The following is a 9,740-nucleotide window of genomic DNA, read 5'->3' as shown; positions in this document are numbered from 1 at the left end:
TTGAAAGGTCGACTTGCCTAGTACCACGATACGCACCATAACAACAGGTTAGGATTTTGGGTCGTGATAGAATAGGCCCGTTATGCTATTTAGAACTTGTCTACGAAATTTGGTATCATTTGGAGTTGAATTGATAGGATTAGGACGCTTAGTTATAATTCTAGAAGTTCTTTAAATTTACTTTGCAATTCATGTATTTTGGTGGTCGATTACTAGTTCTAGATATTATTTTTGTGTTTTGATCGTGAGAAAGTTCATATAATGTTTTGATCGTGAGCACCAGCCTTGCAATTTCGAAGGTGACATGGGGTGCTATGAAGTCGCAATTGTGACTTACCCCTTCGCAATTGCGAAGTCAGTAGGCATGGTGCTTGGGTCACATCTGCGACTATTTGTTTGCTTTTGCGAAGATGTCCAACTTCGCAATTGCTAGGACCTTGTCGCAATTGCAATGTTTGTTGAGGCTGTCAGTGATCGCAATACGAACCCTGGTCCGTAATTGTGAGGGTATTTGCGAACCATGTGTCATAAATGCGACATCTGCAGCTGGACAAAAGGGCTGGAAGTCGGGAATTTTCAACACATTCTCTCATTTTAGAACCCTAGACTCAATAAGAGGCGATTTAGAGGGGGGATTTTCATCTACAAACATTAGGAACTGATTTTAATTGATTTCCAACTATATTTCATTAATATATCTTAGATTTAACATCAAAATTATGTGAATCAAAGTGCAAATTTGTGAAAAATTTTCAAGTTTTTGAAAAATAAGAATTTGTGTTTTAAGAGTGGATTTGGACTCGGATTTTGAAACTAATTACATATATGAACTAGTGGGGTTATGGATAGTCGAAATCTACCATTGGACCCGGGTTTTGACTGGGCGGTCCCAGGTTGACTTATGTTGACTTTTTGGTAAAAGTGTAAAGATCGTAACTTTATATGTCGTAATTTTTTTCCCTTGAATTGTTTGATGATATTAGGTCAATTTTGGTTAGATTTGAGCCGTGGGAGGCGTATTTTAGGGGAAAAGGTAGTTCCGAGGGTTGAGTTGGCCAGTTGAGGTATGTATCTTGCCTAACTTTGTGTGGGGGAACTACCCTTTAGGATTTGGGATTGATGGTGTTATTGTATTATGTGGAAGCCGTGTATGCAAGATGATGAGTGGGTACATAGTTTATATGTGGTATTTGATCGGTTTAGGCTATTTAGACTCTTTCCATGCCCTTAATTGAATTGTCATATTGTATTTTAATTCTCGTCAATCTACTTGTGTTAGTCTATCCTTACACGCCTTATTTCACTTTGTTAACACTTGTTCTACATCTTACTTGATACTTTACATTATGTATCAGTTGAAGTTACTGCTTTCCTTATTGCCTTCTTACATACTTAATTATTGATTTTCTTTTACACGAAGTTGTTATTTCATGAATTATTTTCTTGTTGAGTTATTGGTATTGAAGTTGTGAAAGTCGTTATCACATTGATGCGAATTTGTAAATGAGATACCTTCCTTGTTGAGCAATTCACATTCATTGTTATTGTTGATATTCTTGTACACATTGTGGTTGAGCCATGGGCTAATTGTTGTGGAAACATTGATATTGTTGATTTTGGCAATTTGTGACATATGGGCACTTGTTGTGTGAGTTGTTATTGTGTTGTGATATTGATGTGCATGCGGCGATATAAGGATAGGGGTTAATGTGCATGCGACAGCATAAGGTGGAATTTATGTGCGTGTTGCTAGTAAGGGAATTACTTGAAGCCACACGACATCATAATGTGGGCTAAAGTGCGTGTAGCTATTTCGGGAAAAATGTTTCCAAAACTATCTAAATGTAAGGCTCACGCGGTAGTATAAGAAAAGATTGTGATTGAAATTGAGAAATGTGAATGTGAGGCGCTACCTCGGTTGTGATTCTTGTTGTATACGAGGCGGTACCTCGATTGTGATTCTTGTTGTGAATCTCATGTTGAAAAGAGTTATTGATGGAATACTTCTGGTTGCTTTTATTCTTCCTTGTCTTATCAGTTTTGTCCGTATACTATTGTGGTTCTCTTTATTTGCTACCTTTATGTTATCTCTATGCTTGCAAATTTTTTATTATTCTATGTTATTAACTTGTTTTGTATCATTTATTTCTCCGCTTTCCCTTCTCATTATTATGTTTTCATTTTGTTTATTATGTCCTAGTAGGTGTTTTGACCTGGCCTCGTTACTACTCTACCGAGGTTAGGCTTGATACTTACTGGGTACCATTATGGTATACTCATACTACAGTTCTGCATATCTTTTTGTGCAGATCCAGGTACGTCTGCTCGTATTGGACATTAGTGTTTGATTGTAGCTACTTGTAATGACCCAACCGATCGTTTTGAGTATTTTTATTCTGTTCAGCTGTTTGAAGTCTTGAGTAACTTCATATGATGTATTATGACTTGTGTGTATCATCTGTTTCAGTTTTTGGATGATTCAGAATTAGTTTGGATGAATGATTTTCATGTTTGAAGCCTTTAGTTGGAAGAGTTGACCAACTTTTACTTTTGTGTATATGATCTTAGATCAGAATTTTGATGATTTCATTAGGTCCGTATTGTGATTTTGGAATTGGGGGTATGCTTGGATTTGCATTTGGATGTTTCTAGAAGGATTCGGCACTAATTGGCGAAAGTTAGAAATTTGAAGGTTTGGAATATTCATAAGTTTGATCGAGAATTCATTTTGATGATATCGGGTTAGAATTATTGTTCTGGGAGTTGGATTAGGTTTGTTATTTCATTTGGAACTTGTATGCAAAATTTGGGCTCATTCCGGATTCGTTAGGCTTGAATCGAACACTTGGTTCGAAGTTTGAAGTTTATGCACTTAAGAGATTGAACTTGATCGATGATTCATTGTTTTGATGTTGTTATGTATATTTGAGGCCTTGAATAGGTCTGTGTTATGTTTTGAGACTTGTTAGTATATTCAGACGGGGTTCCGAGGGGCTCGGGTGAGTTTCGGCTAGTTTCATATCAATTTAAGGCCATTTTCAACTGCTGGTTTTTGGCTACATGGGTGTACATCGCTATCGCGAAGAATAAAATGGAAAACTTAGACTTGTGAATCGCATTCGCGGAGGAATCTTCGTGTTCGCGAAGAAGAAATTCTGCTGCCACTGAGCTGATTTTGGAAGCTTATATCTTGCAATGTATATGAAATTTGGAGATGATCCAAAGATGGAAGTTGTAGCTCTTTTTTTCTAGTTTTAAAAAGATTTAAATTTTGTCATTTGTATTTTTGTAAAAAAGGTTATGGCCGTTCTACTAAAGGCTGTCAGGAAAGAGTTTAGGAAGGTAGTGAAATTTGTTCATCGCAATTGCTGGGAAATAGACGCAATCGCGAAGGGTAAAAAATGTGTTGGACAATTTTGGCATCACGATCGCAAGGTTTGTGACCACGATCGCGAATAAGGACCACTGGCAGTGCATTAAAACATTAAATTTCAGGATTTTGAGTTAATTTTATCATATTGTGAGATATGGAGCTCAAATTTGGGTGATATTCGTCACATGGATTGGGGTACGTGTTTGTGTACGTGGTTTTGCTTAACCTTTATGAATCTATCTTCAATTTTGACATTTGAATTATGAATTTTAAAGAAAAATTGGGGGGGTTTTGTCCAAACTTTTCTAAAGTGAATTTTTGAGTGTTGAACATCGATTCAGAGTATGATTTGAGTTGAATTAGTATGTTGGACTCGTAATTGAATCGGTTGTCGGATTTTGTAAGTTTTTTGGGTTATGGCGTGCGGGCCCGGGTTTGACTTTTAGTAAATATGTAAAGACTCAACCATTATCATTTGAAATTATTTTCTTAGGAATTATTTGATATTTTTGAGTTGATTTTGGCTAGTTTCGAGCTGTTCAGAGGTAGATACACGCGGGATGGTGTTTCTAGAGTATTGTTTGGCTTGCTCGGTATTGGATTTGACTTGTTCGAGGTAAGTATCATATCTAAACTTGGATTTGAGAGTACTTAATACTAGGACCTATGTTATAAGAGATGCATTGGGGTGACACACATGTTAGATGACTAGCGTGTGGGCGTGCATCGGGGTAATCATGATTCAGGTTGACTATTAGACTATGACTGTACTTGTTTTGGTTTTATATGTTGTTCTATCTGTATAATTCCTACTTGTTAGAGTTACTAAGATGTGATTCATGTTAGAAATCATGTTTATGTTATGTGCTTATTTCGTTGAGAGCTAATGAGTCTATTTCTGCTATTTTAAGTTTTCTGCTCTAACTGTAATTATATACTTAGTCATGATTCTTCATTTGCATATCATATCTCAGTCTCTGTTTGTTGCACCTATTTTGCATGAATCAAAACAAGATTCAACTAGTGGTTTCCCTGTTGATGATAAAAAACATCCGCCACCTAATATTTAAAGGTATACTAGGGTACCCATTTAATTACTAAGATTATTTCTCTATTAGTCTGCTAACCGGTAAGGGGAAGGTGTTAGGCCGCCCTTAAAATCTACCTGAAGTAGCTCCGTAGGACTTAGACTAGATTTAAAGGATTAGTTGTCTATACTCTGCTTAATTAGTACTTAAAGATATAGCTTACGGTATATCTAGTTATAGCCTATTATTTGGAAGTAATTTTGAAAAGAGGGCATAGATTTATAAAAGCCTTTAAGAAATTTTTTATATCTATATAATTGAAAGAGTTTAGACATATGTATATAACGTTTTTATTTGCAGGAAAACAAATTGTGAGATATGGCTAAGTTTTAAAACACTTGTCTTTTAAAATGATGTGGCCATTTATATAATTCTAGTAAAGTAAGGCTTATTTAAAGAGATAGTCTTTAGGTATATCTTAAATATTAGTTCTCAAACCTTATATTTATTTTGAAGAAACCGTATGAAAAACCTTGGCTTTGCAACAACGCTTGTTCGATTTTCATTTGTAGAAAAGCTCAATTAAAAGACCAATTTCAGGTTCCAGTTTTTCTGACTTTGAAAAAAGGAGGATTGTCGACCTTCGCAAAGGATATTTTAATTTCAAAAGACTTCATGAAAAATCGTTAGTAAAGGTTAAGAGGTGAATAAAATAAATGGTTAATGAATTAGAATTATTATTACTAAGTTACGATGCTTCTTTTATCCTATGTATTTTAAGGCTTGCCTAGATTTTTAAAATAATCAAAGATATAAAGTAAAGCATTCAATCAAATATTATAAGTGTTATATACATGTAAAAATAACAATAAACTTAATAAAGCAGTAGAGAAGAGGAATGGACTTTGGTTTGGGCCTGAAGGAAAGTAGGCCTAGCAGGTGGCGAGGACGGACATCAACAACTTTGGACTCCATTATGTGCAGGTACAGAACTTGGGCCTGAGTTCTTTCGGAACTTGGGAGACCAATTTTAAATACATATGCAAAAGAATGAGAAAGTCATTAGATATATGGCCTAATGCACATAATTACATGTAAGTAACATTTAATATAGGTCCAAGATAAATTATAAAATCAACAGTAACTAAGGATGCAAAATTAGTATAAGGTCACATATAGTAAAACAATTTACAATTAAAACCTTTGTTCTCCATTGAACACTAAACCTAAAGAGATAATAAATATCAATAGACTAGAGGCTAAGTGTAGAATTTTATTCATGGCCAAGGTACTCTTCGGATCCCTGGCACTTCAATGTTCCCAAGGGTCCTAAGGGCCCCAAGCAGTGCTTGTGTCAGAGGGAGTATCTCAACCAAGAACTAAATTGTACTCCCAAATACACTTAACTACTCACACTTACTCTTACCTATAGGTTTAAATACTAATGAGATGTTCACTGTAAACCAATACTACAGTGGTGATTGTATGCAATGAGAGATAGGTTCTAATAACATCCGGCTCATCAAAGCATCAGTAGACATCCCATGGTTTGCACACAACCATTTAGTATTATCATATACTCTTACCAGCTTAATAACACTCAAACATGATTACTTATATGTGAAAATAAACAGTGAGAGAACAACATCACATGAATCTGAGGTCTCAAAATTGATAAGTCAAGTCGTTCAAAAGAGTGTGGGAGGTGTCAGATGCATTGCCTTTTAATAATCCAATTAGAAAGCCCATGCTTATGGAAGATCATTACTTATAATCTTGTGCTTAATCATACATACTTAATGGGGTATACAGACCAACATTCCATTCCTTACTAAGTAGGAATCTAACAAACCACTTCAATATTCTTAAGAAAGCAGGGGTAGGCAAATAAATTGGCAGAAAATCTAAAAAGAGATCACCATTCAGATCTAGGTTGATTAAGAGTTGAACATGAGATTCAACATTCAAATAGGATAGATGAACATCTAAAGAGGGTTCTTTCCAAGTCTGTAGGTAGACTTCAGTGAATTTAGTAAGTTTTAATGGCCTGGGAATTCAGTCACATATATGATATGCAAGTAGCAGTTTCCTTTAAGGAAAGGATGAGTCCAGAACTCCTAATGGATAGCATTCATATGTGTGCAAGTTATATTTTAACTAATACTATGACATTACAACAAGACTAAGTACTAAGGATGGAGTTAGACAGACAGGGGCATCATAATTTATTCTGGATAGTGAAAGTTTATGCTAGACTTATTGGAAACTAAGATACTTACCAAAACACAGTGTAGCATTTCAAACAAGGGATATGAACATCAGAAGTTTCCTTAAACTCTTTAGTGCTTGTAGTTTGATTAATATCCCTATTGCTATGTGGTTAATCCTTTTTGAATAACAAGATGTAGCTTTCGCCGTTATGAAGAGACACAGTTCTAATAGACGCGAGAGTACAAGTAAGTAGGAGATCCGTTTGAGCAAAAATGAGTGCAGAAATTCTAAAAAGGACATCCAAACAAATTACATGAGGTATTCTTGCAATATTGCAAGACTCTAAGACATGGCAGAGTTTCAAGTACCAGAAGACCAACTCAACAGTTTAATTGCGGTGGTTCAAAGCAATGAACATTCATGTTAGGCAGGCATGGTTATAATAACAGGACAACTAATCTAGTTAAATAGGTTAAGTATATTAGCCCTAACATAGTGAAGTTCTAGTTTCAACAACATGACATAAAAAAATATAATTCTCAAATCAGTAGATACTAAACTCCTAAGAACAATTAAGGGCATGGCTTAAGCTGGGCTGACAGAACACATAAGACCAATTGTAGAAAGTCATTAGCACTTAGTTCAATAATCTTTAAAAGCACTTTCATATAGTGATACTTATAGATAATCACATAGTCATGGAGGTCAACAGAATACCTTCTCAACAGTATTTCAGGAAGTCTCAGGATCATAAAGAAATATTTGAAGAACGAAGAAAATTGAACTGATACACTAATCTCAATGATGGCCTTGTAATTGTCCTTAAGTGTCTATAATTACCATAGTCTTATTTTACCAAAACAAGTGATTCAACTACATGATATAGATCAACAGGGAGTATCAAGGCAAGATTAGTAGAGCAGACATGAATCTTTATCAAAGGTATCTTGAAATCTAATATCAGGAATGGTGCAGAAGATCATATGAGGTTCTTAGACAATTACAAAAGTCTAACATCACATATATCTTCTTAACGTAAAAGAGCATTCATTAAGTTTACAAAATGATCGATTGAATTAATTTCGAATTCTTTAGAGGTCAGTGAATAGCATATATAATGTCAAAACATAATGATCAAACGTAATACATTATAAACAGAATAATCAACAAGAAGAACAGGACTTTAATCTTGAAACAGTTAAGAAGAGGAAAGTTCGATGTGCACTGACCTTTCTTCGAGTATCAAACCAAACAAAAGCTTCGTTTTAGCCGTTTAGGAGCCCAAGACTCAGACATCAATTAGTGAGTAACTCAGAACTAGAATTGAGAGAGAGAGAGAGATCAGAAATTGAGTGAGAACTTAGCCTTAATTGAAAGAATTCTAAACACTACTGTATTGTGTATTAAATTTCTTCAGATTGTTAGGAGTTTTTAGGTGAGAGCCATTAAGGTTCATATTTATAGTGCCTCAAGGTCTAGGGTTCTGGCGGATTCAAAATTAGGTAGTGGAAGATGATGATAGGTTGATGATGCGAGCAAATTAATTGAAAATAAAAAAAAAAAAAGGTGAAAACAAAGATGGATTTTACCTGAGTGAAGAGAGGTTGGCTGGTGAAAATGAAGACTCATCGGGCAAACTCTATAACCTAGAGGTCAGTGCGTTTGACCTTTGGGTAATGAATTCTCATGATGAAGCTTCTACAAAGCTCCATGCATGCTCTAATATGAAACGTCATAAGAGAAAATCAGATGAATTCGAGTTTGATGTTTTGGTGTATGATTTCATAATTGGGCCTTTCGAAAATTTCATTGGTGAAATGGTAAGAAAATAGCAGGCTTCATAGCCTAGGTACAAGATGAGTGGCTGTGCGTGCTTGATTTGAAAGAACAAAGAAAAATCGGATCAATTGCATTTTGAGCTTAGTGTTTCAAAACTGGTCTTTCTATTCCAGTAATAAAAGGGCAGCGGGATTTGCGGATAAGGCGACAGATTGAGTGTTTGGGGTTTGAGTTTGGGGCAGATTATTTGTAAAATACCTTATCTTCTAAATTGTGACACTAATTTTGAATTATTAACATAGTTATCTAATTAACTAGAAATTAAGGAATAATTCATTAATTTAATTATGAAGCCTATGTAATGTATATAACGATTATTTTAATAATCCTCAAAATTGTAAATATGATATATTTGTAATTACATAATACTAAATCATTAATTTCATTACTATTAATACTTAATTATTTTGTAAAATAGGTATTATTGATTAAAATTGGCCATCAACAACTACCCCTCTTTGACTGGAGATGATAAAAGAATTTTTGGGCAAAGAAATTAAACCAAAGCCATTTTTGTTCCGATCTTAGGCACACATTATAGGAATGACATATGGATTAAGGAAGATTATGAGTTGTAGAATTAGGAGTTCAGGAAGATTTTGGGAGAATTTGTGGGGAGTTGGGGCCGAATTCTCGCTTTGAATTACTTACATACCTCGCGCTTAACGAGGATCAAGCCTCATGTAGTTCTGTAGTGAAGATTCTTTTTGAGGCTTGATTTGAATGGTTTGAAGAATTAGAGTTCCACTGATCGTATTTAAGAAGTTGCATCTCTGATTGATGGGAGAAGTTGCATTGAAATTTAAAGTATCTCCGCGTGATGGGAGTGGTTGCATTGAAATTTAAAGTGTCTTTGCATGATGGGAGTTTCCGACTTGCAAAATGTAATCATGCATGTAAGTTGCATGAGCAAAACGTCAAAACATTTGAGATAATGATAAAGAAATAAGGAACATGCCTAAGAGGTATTGTTGAATGCGAAACTAAATTACGATCGTCGATTGGCAGAATGTTGGTGACGAGGTTTGCAGTTATATACTCTAATCTTCGATGTGGAGGGGTGGCGGTGCGGAACACTCCCATTGGCGAAGCGAACAATTTTGTTATATTTAGGGATTCGATTGGCGAAGCCGGCAACTCGATTAGTACAGGTCTCACCGATTGATTGAGCTGATTTGTTGCTATATACATGGCTCGTTATATACAACATGCTCCGTTCAGTTGAACAGATAGTTTATATATATAATATGCTCTGCTTGCATCAGCGGTCTAGTTCCTAAATACCTGCA

At 35.1% G+C, this 9,740-nt stretch overlaps 1 long non-coding RNA gene across 1 annotated transcript; it reads right to left on the bottom strand.

Annotated features, from left to right (window-relative positions):
• Positions 1-5,214: 5,214 nt before the first annotated feature.
• Positions 5,215-8,622, bottom strand: LOC107785959 (uncharacterized). The gene is made up of 2 exons (XR_001648022.2): positions 8,202-8,622; positions 5,215-7,929 (listed from the first exon to the last, which is right to left on the bottom strand). It is a non-coding gene; the product is annotated as an uncharacterized LOC107785959 (long non-coding RNA).
• Between the last annotated feature and the right edge of the window lie 1,118 nt (positions 8,623-9,740).

The sequence above is a fragment of the Nicotiana tabacum genome, chromosome 23 (assembly GCF_000715075.1).
Source record: "Nicotiana tabacum cultivar K326 chromosome 23, ASM71507v2, whole genome shotgun sequence".
NCBI lineage: Eukaryota > Viridiplantae > Streptophyta > Magnoliopsida > Solanales > Solanaceae > Nicotiana > Nicotiana tabacum.
The sequence above is the reverse complement of the archived record's forward strand: the minus strand, read 5'-3'. Positions and strand labels throughout refer to the sequence as shown.